The following is an 18409-nucleotide window of genomic DNA, read 5'->3' as shown; positions in this document are numbered from 1 at the left end:
TGGTGCAAGTTTGATAGTCGCAGTTCTCCTTAGCTTCTACAAATTTGTTTGACACGCCTCAGATGCAAGTTACGATCATATCTCTCTCCACAAACACACTGGCTCATATAATTTTGATGCAGTCTACCCTCAAGGTATGTACATTAACCTCACTCCCCTTTTTCATAATTGTTTTACCGACAATCTTTTATAGATTAGGCAACCCAACATCTCTCATGTCATCACTAATACTTATAAAATGGAATCTCAAATATATCACGCCTATTTTTAAATTTCAATTCTATACATTATTTGTTCATTGAATACTCCATCAAATGCTTCGATCATGGCTTCTAATTGTACTACAAGTACTTTTTGTAAAGATGATTTTTCAATAAGCCCTGCAGCTACTCATGTGAGCCACGGTGTTTTGGGATAGTGCACAACAATTTGTATGTGCCTTCATATACTGCACTGCGATGTCAACATAGTAATTATTTTTATTTTCTCCTTTATGCTTTGTCTAGTCCATTGGTCACAAGCACACAGATCCGCCGATTTAGGCAGTGTGTCAATGCTCATCTAGTGCAGATTCGCCGATTTAGGCAGCACAACAACAAACTATAGATTCACGCTTTTTGAACTTATATCAAATGCAGATTCGCCAATTTAGGCAGCACAACAACAAACTATAGATTCACGCTTTCTGAACTTATATCAAATGCAGATTCGTCGATTTAGGCAGCATTAGTGCAGATTCGCCGATTTATGCAGTACGTCGGGTGTAGATTCGCCGATTTAGGCAACATCGATCACAAAATCATGCTGCAGTGGCTGGCCACCACTGCAACTGGTATGATTTTGTTACCCGGGTACATAATGAAAGTTATTTGGATTTGGACTTATACTATGGAATTGGAATTTGATTGGGATTTGGTATCTGGTGATTATTATGGCAGTGTTTATGTGATGAGACTTGACATTATTAGATTAATGATGAGTGTGACCAATGATATCCTGATTCATCAGGGTATGACATATACTGCTTATTCTAGTGGTATGGGACACTAGAATAGGTAGTATGTGGACTCTCACTCTCACTATTAATCTCAATCTTGTGCACAATCTCAATCTCAATCACACTCTCACTCTCAATCTCAATCTATTGATGGCAGCAACGATCATAATCGAAATCGCAACACGATCACAATCCCAATATCATGACTCCCTGCATCGTCTACAAAATAGCCAAAAGAACATACTCCGTGCAACCAAATCAACATGATAATCAAATTCAAAACATCATTTTGTACCATCATAAAAGAGTATAATCACTTCTTGATTGGATGAAACGAAAGAGATATTACCTGTGTATATTTGTGTGTAAGCTAACCTGTTGCTGCTTGTAGGCTGTCCTGCCACTGCTATCAATTTGTTTCTGTCATAACTTGGTCAAACGAACTCAGAACATAGACTTCCAGGTACTCAAAACGACAGAAAGAGGTCAGGTCTACAAGGCAACGTGGACAGAATTGCAAAAAACCTCTTTATTTGGCTGAAAACGAAACTTTTAGATCACGACTCCTAAAAACACTATTTTTGGGTCTCCACTACTTTTTCAACTTATTTTAAGCATAACCATGCATTTTAAGCTAAAATACATAAATATAACACATTGATACTAATAAAAATCTCAGTATTAATTACATTTTTATTATACTGTTCATAGACAGGCTATCTGTTGTTCATTAATCTTTATGAAATATGTCTTTGGTGTAGTAGTTGAAAAGAAGAGAATATATTTTCTCTCTTAATATCTTTAACTCATTCATATAAGCTCTATCTAATAGACTATTCAACAATCTTTCAAATCGTGCTAAACGAAAGATATGGCTTACTACATTCTTTTCGACTTTAATAACTTCAAAATTTAGTCCTCTTACATGATAAGAAGAATACTACTTCTAAGTTGTCTAACTCTATAATCAAATTGGTTTCTAGTACTGCGTGCACATCTTTTCTTTAGGTTAAGATTTCAAAGAGGAATTTACAAACTCAAATAAGCAATCATGATAATACAAATAATCCTTATGTAACCAAAATTTCTTCTCAACCATCTCTCTTAATTTTTCGGTTTAATTTCTCAGCGAGATTAGAGGACAAGAATCAATGTGTACTACTCGAATCAATTAAGAAATTCAATTTCAAATCTTAAATTTTATGCATGACTTTGATCATAGAAGCTTTCAAATGATGCATCAAAGACATAAAGCATCATAAAGAAGAGTTAGATGACTTACCTTTATCATCCGCATCGTCAATAGTCTCCAATTCAACCATCTTCATACATATTTCCTTATCGATGGCTTTGTTCGGGCATTTGAAAGTCTGATGGCCTTACTCTTCTTGAAACTTGATTGATCTCGCAGCTTCTCCCGCATCGTCATCGTCTTGATCATCGCTCCTCTTTCGTTTCTTCTTCTTTGATCCTTCATCTCTTGAGGACGGCGATGGACCGTTTCCATGTTTAACTTTCATCTTCTCCTCCACTTTGTCTTCCTGCACCAGCTATTCTCTTTCCTTTATCTGCTTTCTCATATCTGTTAAGATCTTCATTGAGCCATCCAATAATCTTCTCTTGTTCCTTCAATCACTGTTGATATGCTTCCATTACTACCGCAAGATTGAAACCGCTCTGATACCACTTGTCACGCGACAGGGAAGAGGCAAATACATTGATAATGAACAAAGAATATACAGAGTACGCAGAGTAAACAAATGGAAATAAAGAGTCTGTATGGATACAAGGTAATCATTACAAGAAGAGCATAGCTCGTTTCATAACCTCCAGACCACCCCCGAGCTATCTCAATCACACTCTCACTCTCACTCTCAATCTCAATCTTGTGCACAATCTCAATCTCAATCACACTCTCACTCTCAATCTCAATCTCTTGATGGCAGCAACGATCATAATCGAAATCGCAACACGACCACAATCCCAATATCATGACTCCCTGCATCGTCTACAAAATAGCCAAAAGAACATACTCCGTGCAACCAAATCAACATGATAATCAAATTCAAAACATCATTTTGTACCATCATAAAAGAGTATAATCACTTCTTGATTGGATGAAACGAAAGAGATATTACCTGTGTATATTTGTGTGTAAGCTAACCTGTTGCTGCTTGTAGGCTGCCCTGCCTCTGCTATCAATTTGTTTCTGTCATAACTTGGTCAAACGAACTCTGAACATAGATTTTCAGGTACTCAAAACGACGGGAAAAGGTTTGGTCCACAAGGCAACACGGACAGAATTGCGGACAACCTCTTTATTTGACTGAAAACGAAACTTTTAGATCACGACTCCTAAAAACACTATTTTTGGGTCTCCACTACTTTTTCAACTTATTTTAAGCCTAACCATGCATTTTAAGCTAAAATACATAAATATAACACATTGATACTAATAAAAATCTCAGTATTAATTACATTTTTAACATATTGTTCATAGACAGGCTATCTGTTGTTCATTAATCTTTATGAAATATGTCTTTGGTGTAGTATTTGAAAAGAAGAGAATATATTTTCTCTCTTAATATCTTAAACTCATTCATATAAGCTCTATCTAATAGACTATTCAACAATCTTTCAAATCGTGCTAAACGAAAGATATGGCTTACTACATTCTTTTCGACTTTAATAACTTCAAAATTTAGTCCTATTACACATAAGCAATATTGTCTAATTTTATAAATCTTGTTACTATTTGATACAGATTTCTAATCATTGTTTTTGACAAGTATTGTTTGCAGATTTTTATCTTCGCAACTGAGGACAATTGCTTTTCAACGGAGAGGTATGTTATAGAATTGATATTTTATTATCTATTGCAGCTGACAGGTGGCAAAAGCATCAGCAGATAATGGATTATGCAGAAAGATGTTACATTTTATGTATATTTGATTATTCAAAAGCTCTTTATGAGCTTTGGCCAATTATGTCCGACCGGCCAGTTTGTACTCACATTGACTATTGAAGAAATCTATAAATGAAATACGTGCAAGAGGGAAATGGTCACTCTTGCACGGGGGGAGATTGCACCCAGTGTTTGCGTTGTTCTTCTCTCCTTTTCCCTCTTCTCTCTCGCCGTGCCGGCGTAGCACTCCGCTCTAGGAGGTGCGCATGCACATGCTCTCTCAATCTCTCTCGCTCTCAGTCTCTCTGTCCGTGTATCTTGCGATCATGCGACCACGCGATTGTGCCAGGTATGCCGATTAGTCTGTTTTATGCTATTTATTGTGTTATTTTGGGTATTTTGCAGGGAGCCACGACTGCCGATTGTAGCAATATCCTCTTAGTAGCCTAGTTTGGATTTTTTGCATTTGTTTGAGCATAGATTGCTTTTGTTCTGAACTCGAACTTCCGTTTACCGATGTGATCTAGCCTTTGTCTATCAAACTAGATTATTTGCTCACCAATATTCAATTTTGTGATTGATCAAGATATTTCCACCTTTGTCTATTAACTTGTTCTTTATCCATCAAGCATTACTCAAGTCTATATTTGCAAGCAGAAAAATATTCATTGATGAAAGCATCGTCTCAATCTTCTTGGTACCATACTTCTTACAGAGCACTTTTGGATTGAATGCCTTCTTCTAGCTTTTTGTGTCATCCGTCCTAATCTTAATCCTTCGATTGGGCCCCTGAATAGTAAATGTCTGAGTGGCATAATTGTATATGGCTCCAATTGTTATGAGCCATGGTCTACCCAAAATCATTTTATATGCTCCTTCTACATCCAAAACCAGGAAACTAGTTTTTTCTTTTTCCTTTTCAACTCTGATCTAGTTTTTTTCAATTAAGCTAGTAGCTTTGGCTACCCTATGATAAACCATTTGAATTTTGAGTGGTGTTGGCTTGAGGTCCTACATTCCCAACTTCTATCTCATATGTTCTCCCAGAATGTTGACTCCAGTCCCACCATTTAGTATGACCCCTAAAAACAGTTCCCATTGCTTTCTAAGCTTGTAATGTACTTGAATAATAGTAACCTCATTATCCATGATGGCAACCAAGCTATTGCTCTAGCTTTTTCATCTACTTTTCCCTTCTTCCTGATAAACATTTTAACTTCTAGCTAGGTTCTTTGAGTATCATCTAGCTCATCTGTGAGCTTCTTGATCCTTTCACATATCTCTACATATATTTCTTCTTGCTCATTACAAAAACTCCTATTTGGGCTGGAAGACTTTTCTTCCAAATGGCAGTCAGGTCTTACACTTTGTCTTTTGCATCTACTTTTCCCCTAATTCTTGATAAAGGTTTCAGCTTCTAGTAAGGTTCTTTGAATATCATCTAGCTCAACTGTGAGCTTCTAGATTCTTTTGTTGGGTCTTGGGCTATGGAGCCATGGTGGTGCAAGTCTGCTACAGTAGAGAGAGAGAGAGAGAGAGAGAGAGAGAGAGAGAGAGAGAGAGAGTCAATTCATAGCTTGAAAACAAAAAAAAACACGCTACTTCTTCTTTATTCAAGTTCTTTACATAGTTTTGAGAACTGATATTAACCACACCTTTTACTCATGCAAACTCCACTAATCACTAATCTTACTTGCATGCCAGAAGACAGTATTCCAATGGGCTAAGACATTACTGCAAAGGGCTTGGATACCCAACAACCCCCCCCCCCCCCTCAAGCCCAAACCACTGACAATGGACTCGAGACAGACAGACCATGGTAGAGTTCATTCACCTAAAACCATGAGTAGAAGTCCCCCCCTTGACTATAGCATAGGTGTGTGTGTGTACTTCCTTCAAACAACCATCAGTGTGAGACATACCAGAACTCGTCCAAACAACAAAGGGTGGTCTTACCATTTTATTTTATGGCAGTGTCTATAACGCATACAATTATTGAAAAATAACTGACATAACAGAAACATAAACACAGACTCAAGACAAACTACAGGACATCACTTTCTACGAAAAGCATTGGTGTTGCATCGTCTTCATCACCTTCAACCATATTGATATGTCGCTTGTTCTTCTTAAAGCATTCGTCTAACGGAGGATCAGTCTTTCCACAATGGGTGCAAGGATTTTTGCTGAAACAATCCTTGGTTTGATGATTGTTGCATCCACATATTGCACAAGGTCTAGTGTTGGTAGTAGACCTGTGGAATTGGCAGTTGAATTTCAACCATGGGCTACATATGCAGCTAGTACGAAAGAGCTGATTCGTGGTACTCGCTTCTCTTCTTCCTGCAATGACTTAACAGTACCATCCAAAGAAGGCAGAGGATCCTTCTCCTTCAAAATAGTGACAATTTGACGAAATTCTGCAGGGAGACTATTCAGGAAAACGGCTATAAGATCTTCATCTAGCACAGGGGCTTCAACATAAACTAGCTCTATTTTGATGCTCTTCAGCCTATTAGCTAAGGCTGCAATACTTTCATCTTCACGCATGCAGATGGAATATAATTCCATTTTTAAACTCATTTTAGAATACTTAGCTTAGGCACCAAAACTCTATCCAGGCAGCACTTGAAGAATCATCCAAAAAATGAATAAAGTCGTCTTCTAAGGAAGTTAGAATGATACCAAAATCTTGTTCATCTTTCCTCTGTAGCTCAGTAGATAATGCCCTTGTAATTGCAGCAGATGTGCCAGATTCATCGGCTGCGAGAGGCTTGACCACGTTCCATAAGTTTTTCCGCATCAAATAGCCTTTAACTTTGATCTACCAAGTGTGGAAACCGGAGCCATTGAGCTTATCCACTTTTGATGCCATCCTTCTTTGTCGCCTTGGTAGACTGAAAAAATGCCTAGAGTTCTCTGGATTTTGAGATGCTTTACAAAAACAATATCTAAAATATGTCGGCTTCAAGACGATTAACCAATATGCTGCAAATGGGATAATGAGCACCATGTGTGACTGTTCACTTCATATAACGAGCACCATGTGTGACTGTCCACTTGCTTAGGAGGTTCTTATAGGTTGGCCATTATTGTAAATAATGTGAACACAAATTAAAAAAATCAAAAAAAAATTTGCTCTGCCGAAACTGGCCATGGCAAGCAAGTGGATTGCACTTCGAGCGGGCTATAGAAGCCGATTTACGAGATGCTCAAGAGGCAAGAGCGCATCAGAAAGCCAGGGCGAGAGAGAGAGTCGATTCATAGCTTGAAAACAAAAAAAAACACGCTACTTCTTCTTTAATCAAGTTCTTTACATAGTTTTGAGAAGTGATATTAACCACACCTTTTATCATGCAAACTCCACTAATCACTAATCTTACTTGCATGCCACAAGACCGTATTCCCATGGGCTAAGACATTACTGCAAAGGGCTTGGATACCCAACATCTTTTACATACCTTAACATATATTTTGTTTTGCTCATTACAAAAACTGCTATTTGAGCTGGAAGACCTTTCTTCCAAATGGTTGTATTTATAGTGCCAGTGCACTAGATTCCTTTGTCTGGGAGCTGGTTGACCTAGTGATACATTTTTGTGATTTCTCTTTAGTCTTATCCTTCCCCAAGTCAGTGGTTCCATCTTTGGTCAAGTCTAATCTAACTTGACGCCTCTCCTCAGTCAGACTCTCAAGTGTAGCTATCCTATACTCGTCTAGTCCATGTGCTACCTTCTCTTCAACAAATTACTTGAGTTGTTTCTCCTCTTGAGTACACAAAGAATGAGGTGGCCCCTTGTGGATAGTCCTAGACTCAGAACATTCTAGCTACTCTAGCATCTTCTTTGCCAAATACTTTGTGATCTTCGCCGCCGCCAGATCCCTCTGCTCCTACCATTCATCCACTACCTTTGCCTTTTCTTTCCCCTTCCAAGTAGACCTCTATTGTGCCCATATCTTTGTTTTAGTAGCTTTCCTTACCTCTTTCTCAAGTTCATTAAGAATCTCTTCAATCTAGTATTAACTCAAGTGGATTCTGCTCAGCTATTTTTGGAGCTACAAAATAGTCGTACTTTCTAGAGGTGTAACAACTGAATTCTCTCTTTCCAAAGTCAGTTCTACCCCTGCCTCTACCATTTCCTCCTTGATATCTCCCTCTACGAGATTTAGTACTGGTACTAGACTCGATTCCCTTGGAACCAAATGCTACATCCTCTTTCACTACTTTTGGATTAGTTAAGGCAACCATAGACAAGTCCATTCCCTTCTTGAAATGGAAAATTTTGATTCTATAATCACTCCAAACATGGTTGTACAATTTATAGTATGTACATCGACTGCACTCGTCTAACATGTGATCCTTGGATCTGCATTTCAAAAACCAGGTCTCCAACTTATCTATTGAGGGTCTAGTATTTTCCATTTCAACAATCTATTTGGACACCACCTCTAGTTTCCTTTGTTTAGGATTCCTTTTACTTACTCTTGGCCATATCATCTGAATTGATATCAAATGATCTAGAACTGGAGGTGGAATTAGACTCCTCAATTGTTGTCTCAATATCTGTGGAAATTTGTCTACTTTTGTGACATTCTTCTTTTGGGCTTAATGCTTGAGTTTTGGAGTGCATTGCATCGGATCATTGAAATTCTTCATTAGGTCTCAAACCTCCAGTTTTGAAAGACTGTAGCTTTGAGATGTAAATCCCAAAACTTGTTTACATATTTGTGGATAGACTCATTGAAGAGTAGCTTCAAACTCCGCCATTTGGTAAGAACTTTGTCATTTGCATCGCTTGCAAGGAATTGCTTCATGATCGAAACCCGTAGAGTTTTCCATGTCTTTGGGGCCTTGCCATTGCCATCAAGGTCAGTCCACCATTGACGAGTAGATTTCTAGGAGTGCATAGCTACGTGGTGTAGCTTGGAGGACTCCATGAAGCCCTCGTCTCCAAAGGTCTCATCAAATTGTTGGATGAAGGCCAATACTTTGTTGGTGGCACCAAAGGTGCCATCATAGGTGAAAATAGAGATACTCTTTCCTCCCCCTTTGAATTTCTTATGCTTTTGGGACCTTTTCCATGCAGGGTAAGTTTTGCAATGTCCTCTCCTCTTGTATTCTCTAGGAGAATAACTATTGCTCTCGTCGGAAGAGGAGGAAGGTGAAGAAGAAGGAGAAGAGGGTGACCTATTTCTTGACTTTTTCTTCCTTTATTTTCCTCTCTTCCCTTTTGGAATGATGAGGACAAGGACTATGGGTTGACCGTTTCCTCTTGGGAGGAGTTGGTGATAGTCTAGGCCACCGTCTTCATGGAGCCACATCTTTAGAGGAACTTAGGGATTCACTTCTTTCTCGTTCTTTGGATTCCTCCTCTCTTATGAGAGAGAGTCTTCTTTCGGGAGTCTTATCAAGAGGCTCTCTCCTCTTGGAGAGGAAGGGAAATCCCATAAGCACGAAGTTGTTGGGTAACTTCGGCTTGCAAGGTAGGGTTGCCCATAGCTTGATGCAACATAATACCAAGATAATTGATAAACATGGGGGCATCATCATAAGGACCTTCATGTGCAAAATCAAAGTTATCATTATTCATTTTACTCTCTTGCTTCCTGTCAGCCATGATAATTATATTATGTGTTTATTTAGTGTATCCTTTGGCAATTCAAAACCTTAGTTGTTACTCCTCTTAGCCTTTGAAAACAAGCACTTAAGTATCTACACCCATGGCACGAATTGGTTAATTATAGAGAGTAGTGGGGTGGGTCTAACATAAGAGAATTTCCAAGGGATAGCTCCTTTTGGACTTCTTATGGCTCAATAATGTAAAGCCGTAGGAGGGTATAAAAAGACCCCATTATTAAGACCAAAGCTCCTGAGGTGTGCACCATATCCCACATAGTGGGCTCAACAAAACCAATAATAGATCCCACCGACCCTAATATAATTAACAAAATCAACCATTCATAGGCTACTTAAGGACCTCTCTTCTTAAGGAAGAAAAGAGAAACCAAATACTATGATACCAATGTAATGGAAATAGCCTATGAATTTTGAGGATAGCGGAATTAAGATAATTAAGGCCAGCATTTTTGTGAGATCACTTTGAGAGCATAGAGGGTGAACTTAATTGATGGTAGCAACATAAACAGAGTACTTAGTTAACTTGGCATGAATAATACTTTTGCAAGAGAGAGAGAGTATTAGAGAACATGACAATAGTTAAGGACGATTTACGTGGAGCCGGTCTCCCCACCAAAATACGTTTGTATTATAGATTCTCCCATCAAGAGAGACTTTGTTACAATACAATCTTTGTGTTCCTTGTGACCTTGGTGATGCTATAAACATGGAAATATTCATGCATCATGAGCTTAACATAAACTTTGCAAAAATCATTAACTATCCCAAGCCTCAGCCCCAAGGCTTCAAACACCTTCGAACGTGGAGAGAGCTAGCGGGGAATGAGGGTAGGGAAGAGGAAGAAGAAACATTCCATAGGAGAAATAAATAGTTCCTCACTTATCATCTCTTCTTGCTTATCATAGCATAATAGCATAGTAATGAAGATGAAGAAGATGGCAAGCTTCAGCATTGAAGCATGGCTCTTGGTTGGATTTCCATTCCATAGCCAATAGTGTTGGTGTAAGCTCCCCACTTCTCAACAGGCTTGGAGAAGGACATGGGGCTCTTGCATTTTGCACTCCACACAATGAGAGAATGTGTTTGTTTGTGTGTGGGAGAGTATACCCCCCCTCTCATGCTTGGTCCACCTCGCTCTCTCTCTCTCTCTCTCTCTCTCGTATTATTTTATTATTTCATTTGGACATGTGTCCTCTTTTTCCTCTTTGAGAGAAAGAACTTAATATTTATTTTTATGTATCTAAATTTCATTGGACCCCTTTAAAACCTATCCACAATAGCATTCAAACACATCATGAGGGCCACATGTGGAGGATCATTTGAACATGTGTCTTTTGTGTTTATTATATCATTTGGTTGAATGGAATACTTCAAGGACTTAATCAATCAAGCAAGCATGTGTCTTTTATGCTTCCTAAGCCATTTGTTTTGAATTGAATAGTTCAAGCCTTAGTCAATCAAGCATGAATGTTCATGCCTCTTGAGAATTCATCTTTGAATTTAACATTTCAAATAACCTTAAACATTTAAGCATAAAAATCACCTCAAGCTTTGGGCAAGGTTCCCACAACCACTTTAAGCCTCTTAGCACCTCATGCTTGGGTATGCTTCCCACCTCGAGGTAGCCCTAGCTTGAGTAATGTCAAAGGACTTTTTAACACTAATTTTTGGAGGTCTTTCATGAAGCTAACCCTAAGGTCTTTTAAGCTCCATTAGATGCACGTGTCTCTTTGATAGACTACCTCCGTTTGGACCCCTTTTGAGAGGTAACCATCTCTCCTCTTGGTCCCTTGCTGAGGTAAATCTAGAAGCACTTATTGCACATTGCTCTTTGGTAGATTGTTTCCTTTTGGACCCCTATTGAGATACAACCATTTCTCCTTTCGGTCCCCTGTTGAGTTAGGTATAGAATCACATATATATATATATACTAACTCTTGTTCCCCTTTTATCTTCCCATATTAAGTGATCAATTTAATATGAGAAAATCATTTGGTAAAGCTAGATATTATATTCTATGACAAGAGGTCTCTCTCTTATCCTCGCATAGCTCAACATAACTCCCTATGTTTATATATAGCTGTCCTCCGTTTCATTTTGTAGATCCTCTGCATGCATCCCATAGAGAGTAGCATCTTGATGCTCTTCTGGCACCACCTCAACGGCCTCCTCTTTAATCTCCTCCACTGATGCCACTGTGATTGGCACATGGTAACCCTCATACACCCGTACACTACAAGGGGCTACCTCTATGACGTACCACCAGTTTGATGTAGACTTTGTAGGATGAAATACCACTTGTCAGAGCCACATAACTTACATGAGTGCTTCCAAGCACATAACTTCTAAAATTGGATGTTAAATATTTACAGACTTATTGATATATATTTTTCTATGGCCAAGCCATGGAGCATACCAAGACCAAGAAAAATCTACCAAACAAAAGAGCTCAAGCAATATGCTACGCTCACTCCCAAAACAAGGAGCCTAGACAATGTAAGTACGGCTAAATCATCTGCCATAACATGTATCAAATTCTCTCTCTCTCTCTAACCCACGCAATTCTCGGGCTGCATATACTCGCTCAGACTCGAGAACAAAATCATGAGAAGATACTTATGTGTTTGTTATGAAAATGGAGAGACACAGAGAAAGAGACTATGCAAATGCGTGATTTACGTTTTTTTCTATCATCAAATTTTCATTCATGTTTACAAAAATATGGTAGAGAGACTTATCAGCAACTTAGACTTCAACTCTTAATCTTGCCAAAACTTTTCTTCATGCATGCATCGTAACAATGTCACTTATTGTCCCAGTTTCGGAGGAATACTCTCCTTTGCTCAAATTTTGTTCATAGCTTCTCTCTTTCTCTCCCTCTCTCTCAAACTCTCTCATAGAGATTCTCACTCTCTCTTGCCTATGGGGAACCCTTCCCCCCTTGGTTAGTTTAGAAAGTAAAATGGATAGTTTAATTACCAGGTTAAAAAAACTCCTTTCGATCTGCAGACAGAGCCTTTCTCCCTCTTCTTTCTCTCTCTCGATTTGGTCCTCCACCGCAGTTCTCTCCCTCTTTTGCTTCACTCGGCAGCCCACAGAGCCTTTCTCTCACCTCGTTTTGCCACGTAGCCGAGGCTCTCCCTCTCTCTCCTCGCTTGTATTTCATGGCGACTCTCTCTCTATGGAACTCAACTACATAGAGTTCTTCTCTGTGCCTCATTGTGAACAGAGCAAAGGCTCACCCTCTCTCTCCTCCCATTTCATGGCCAAATCAGCGAGCTCCTTTGCATGGCTTGGCATCCTCTCGATCTCTGTCTTAGATCCTAGTCAAACTCCTCGTGCACCCCTTCTGCTCGCTTGGCCTGCTCGCTCTCCCTTGCATGGATTCCCCCTCGCAACTCTGTTGGGGACAATCTTTCTCTCTCTCTCTCTTTCTCTCTCTCTCTCTCACAACACCCTCATCGCAAACTCACTCACTCTCTCTCAACAGTAGCCCCGAACACGCGTCCCAAGCATCCTCTTTCTCTCTCTATTGTCCCTTTATTAAGAAATGCAAGCACCCATCTGTGATTGACTTTTTACAATTCTCACACCCAACTCAAAAAAGAGGCCTTCTCTCTCCTTGTTTACTTCAGAGGGAGAATCTTTCTCTCTTTCTCGACTACTCTCGGCAGTGCAAGATGGGGTTCTCTCTCCTAATCTCTCTCCTCGCTAGTTTTCGCACAGGGCAAAGCCCTCTTTCACTTACTCTCCTCTTCTTGCTTAGCCTAGCAACTCACGGCCTGCAACTTCATCATAGCCTGTAACAAAACGGCCTCCCATGCTCTCTCACAAACGCTCTCGGCACAGCCAGAGCTTCGTCATCCAACTCAACGGTTACCCACACAGTGAGGATATCCCTCTCATCTCTCTCACGGCCTGCAAACGGGCTTTCTTCCTTGCAAACCCCCTCTCCTTCTCAGCACAGCCAGGGCTTTGTCATCCAACTGGCCTTGCTGGCTCCCACTTCACTACGTTCTTTCCTGGCTAATCCACTCTCTCTCATCTCCTGCTCTCGATCATGGCTTGCATACCACCCTTGCCTGCAAACGGCACCCCTCTCATGCTCGTCATGGTAGCGGCCCTCATGGCCTACCCTCTTGCTATGGAGTGAGCCCCCCTCTCTTTGCCTCGGTAGGGCCAACAGATGGTTCTCCTCTCTCTTGCCCACTAACCCTCTGCGCAACAGGCGGTGCCTCCTCGATAGATCGACACACCCGCCACCCTCTCAATAGTTTGTTAAAAAAAACGTATTAAAACACCTCACTTAATCAAAGACCCTCCAAGCTCGCGTTCACACCTCCTCCGTGGCATGCAATATGGTGAGCATCTCCTCAGCCTGCTCTCGGCATCCTACTAGCTTGCAACGAGAGAAACTCTCCCTCTCCATTTTTCATCATGACCCCCTTTTGCATGGCTTGCAAATGGCACCCATGATCTCTCACTGCCACCTTGTCTCCCACTTCACTTGCACAAGCAATCACCCACAAAAGAAACACCATCTCCGGCTCTTGGCCCCTCTTGGACCCCTTCTCTTTGTAGGCTCTCTACCTTCTCGTGGATCCTTTCGACTTTCTCCCTTTGCTCTCCTAAACTCGGCCCTCTTGCTGCAAGTAGCAGAGAGAGATTCTCTCCCTCAATCTCTTTGATTCTATACAAGAGAGATCCACTCTCTCTCTTGATTCTCTCTCTTCAATCTTATATAGAGACTCTTCCTATCTCTATCGACTTGAATCAACGAGATAACCTCTCTCTTCTATTTTCTCTAGAAAATCCTTCATAGACTCTCCATAAACATGTTACCATATACATGTGGTAGTGATGTGTGTGAACACACTAGGACTGCCAGGGCATTTTTTCCCTCTTTAGGAGGTTTTTTCCCCCGTGCATGGTACATACGCCCATCACTATAGGGCTATCTATCTTTCCATTGCACACTAAGTAACACACTCTATTGTGTGCCTTGAGCTTCCTTCGTCTTCTCCAAGCTGTGTGGTTTTCTTTGCAACCCTAATTCCAACAATTGGTATCAGAGCAGGTCACGTCCTCCTGGGCTTAGTCGCCAGCTGCTCCAACACACGCCGGCTCACTTTCTCCGATTTCAGTGAGCTTTGGCGAGCGTTTGCAGGTTGACAAATTTCGGCCTCCGTTTGGAGACATTTGGGCTCATTTTGCCTCTGTTTCCACTACAGTCAGTACTGCACAGGCTATTTCGTCATTTTGTGCAGAATTTCTATCAATGCCGTTTTTTGCATAACAAGTGCCTTATAGTCTTCTACGGTTTGTGCTATATAGCATAGGTTGTTCCCCCTCCGTTTCTCCTATTTTCGAGCAGTTTTCACATCAGGTGCAGCATTTACCATGGCTGACAACAACAACACAGATTTGTTCAAGATGTTTGCTGCTGAGGAGAGGTTAGATGGGGACAACTACCCTATGTGGGCTTATATAATGCAACATGTTCTTGTGTCAAAACGTGTTTAGAACATTGTGCAGGGCATTGATATACGTCTTGGTTCTAAGGATGTAGGCGATGTTGAGGATGTTGCAGGTCTTGCTGCAAGGATTGCAGCTGTTAGAGTTGTTTTTCCTACGGCAGAACAAGCTCGTTGGGATGTTAAGGATGCGTAGGCTCATGCATTGATTGCGTTGTCTGTGAAGCGCACCATTGTTCCTCACATCCGTTCAGCAAAATTTGCAAAACAGACTTGGGATATTTTAGCAGGTCTTTATGCAAGCCGCAATGAGGCTAAAATTGCTTTGCTGCGTAAAGAGCTGGAGTCGAAGATTATGCATGAGGAAGATGATATGGACACTTTCCTTGCTAGTGTCAAGGATATCAATGAGCAACTTATTTCTGCAGGTGAAGTCATTTCAGACAATTCCCTTGTGCAGACTGTTCTTGATGCCTTACCAGATTCCTACCAGACTTTTGCTAGGACTTGGAGACTGATGACCCAAGGAAATCCTGAATTTGTCAAGTTTGATGCATTATGCACATTGCTGTTGCAAGAGTCACTTTCCAGAGAAAACAGGACTAGACAGCGTGCAGTTGAATAGGCTTTTATTGCTTCTCAAAGAAAGGGTGGTAACAGTAATGCAGCCACTTCTTATGGTTCTGCTGCGAGTGGCAAAAATTATGTTCCTAATTCTTCTTCTGGCAGTACTTCGTCTGGTAATTCTGGTGATAAGGGAAAAAAGAAGATGCATTGCCATTATTGTAAAGCCAATGATCACTTGATCAAGTCATGTCCTAAGTTGAAGGCCAAAGAGTCTAAGAAGAAAGAGGGTGGTTCCACTGCAAATGCTGGTTCCACTACAAATGAAGCCATTGTTGAGTCTTCTGTGAAAGGAGTCTGTGTTGCTGATGTTGATGCAGAATGGGCTTTTAGCGCAGAGTGCACTTACAATACTATCGTCCATGATGCATGCTTGTCAGTTGCGGCAGATTCAATTGTGTGGTGCAAAAAATGCCCCAGCGGTCCTAGTGTGTTCACACACATCACTACCACATGTATATGGTAACAAATCCCCCCTGGAGTGATGCGGTGAACGAGAGCTGGCACATGAGTAAAGGGAAGTGCCATGCCCTGAGGACAGGATCAGTACACAAAGGGGAGTAAGCCCAAAGCTTTGCGGAAAGCTTCAAGCTTCTCACGACACAATGCCTTTGTGAAAATATTTGCAAGGTTGTCGTGTGTTGGCACATAAGACAAGCTGATCTCTCCTGAGAGCCTCTCCCTGACATAGTGGTAATGCACCTCAATGTGCTTTCTGCAAGCATGAAAAAACTGGGTTCCTCACAACTGCCAATGCGCTCTGACTGTCAGTGTAGATAGTGTTGGCAGTGTCCTGTCCAACACCCAAATCATCCATAAGGCCTCTGAGCCATACACACTCAACCGTAGCTGTGAAGATTGCCCTGTACTCAGCCTCACAACTCGAAGTGGCCACAGTAGGTTGCTTCTTGCTCAACCATGATATACATGAACTGCCAAGCATGAAACAAAAAACACTTGTGGACACTCGCGTTGTGAGCAGGATGGAAACACACACAACGCCTCTATAATGACCCGACACACACTCTTGGGATGATACATACACACATTATGGGGCACCACTCGGCTTACACAACCAGCCTGGCCGAGACAGGAAACACACAGACGGAGTGAGAAGAGAGAGATTTCTCACTTGCCCACTCAACACTCACACATAGACACTCACACACACACTCTCAATTCATCTCAAAGGAGGCAAATTGGTGTTGTTTAGACTCAATGAAGCTCAGCCCAAAACCAATGGGGCAAATAGGTTACACAGTATTGAGAAAATACACAAGATACAACCACAAAGTTAAGCAGAGGCTTCACTCACCGGAGAAGATTACATAGAAAAACAGCAGAAAATATGTGAGGAATTTGGAAAAATGGACAGCGCCATTGCGTCCGGAACGCCCAAAAACCCCACCCTACAATGTCACATTGCTCAAATCCGACCTCGGATGAGCAGTTTAGGGCCAAAAAATGCTCCAAAAATAGCAAAAACACACTTGCAGCTGTTCCTCCTCTCTTCTCCACATTTTTTCTAGTCTTCTCTCAGTTTTTTCAGTTCCCGCACTTAGCTTTATTAGTTGGGCACCCGTGGCCTTTTAGATGACCCCAAACGGACCTTGAACAGGCCAAAAACTGACCTCGCAGTGCATAGTTGTCACCTTTTTGCATCATCCGCACACCTGGCACTCAGTTTTTCCAAATAATGCATCTCGCAACCACATGAAAATGCCCCGAAAAGTGGTCCTCATGATGACATTTCTGCATAAGTATCACAAGAAAACACCCACGTCGTGTCCATACTTCTCCGCCTGCAAGTATTGACCTTGTTCGACCTCCTGAAACCACTCGATGCCATCTGACGCACCTTCTTACCTCATGTCGTTGGCCCGCGGATAGCTTCCTCGAGAAGTTTTACGAGCTACCAACTCCTCATTATTGTAGAAAAAACACAGTGGTACTGGTAATAGTGAAAATCGATGCACTATGTACACCCTGTCCTACCTGTACACATGTGGGCCCCACATAACCACCTGGCTCTGAAAAATGGGCAATTCTTTATTTGATGCACCATGCATGTATATGTACATATGCGCAATCCCTTGCTCCAAAAGACTCCTGACAGCGTGTCAAAACAACCAGCCCAATCTAAGTCCGAAAAAGCATGTAAGTCTGGCCGCAATGATCCCCCCTTGGGATAAAACAAGCCAAGATGTAAAGTGCCACTAAGGTAGCGGAAAATCCTCTTGACAGCCTGCCAATGCTTAGACCCTGGGCTATGCATAAATCTACTGACCTCTGAGACTGCAAACTGAATATCTGGCGTCGTGTTGCATACATAAATGAGGCAACCAACAGCAATTTGGTAAAGAGTGACATCAGCAGGATCGCCAGCATCATGTAGACTCAATTTCAAACCTGTTTCCATGGGAGTGGCAATAGGTTTGCAATACTCAAGTCCAAACTTACATAGCAATGTCTCTATGTAACTTTTCTGACACAAGGCAATACCACCATCACACTGCTTAAAATGTATGCCCAAATAATGATGCAACAGTCCCAAATCTTTCATCTTGAAAGTAGCATTCAAATCAGCCTTAAATTCAACAATATGTCTCTCATTTGGTCCAGTGATCAGCAAATCATCAACATAAAGAACCACAATGAGAAGTACATCACCCTCACGCTTTACATACAATGTGCTTTTTGTTGGACTGTTATGAAAGCCTTGTTTCACCAAATGAGTGTCAGCTTTCTCATACCAAGCACGAGGAGATTGC

Source organism: Adiantum capillus-veneris, chromosome 11 (genome assembly GCF_014529385.1).
Source record: "Adiantum capillus-veneris isolate H3 chromosome 11, ASM1452938v2, whole genome shotgun sequence".
NCBI lineage: Eukaryota > Viridiplantae > Streptophyta > Polypodiopsida > Polypodiales > Pteridaceae > Adiantum > Adiantum capillus-veneris.
This window is presented reverse-complemented; position numbering follows the sequence as displayed.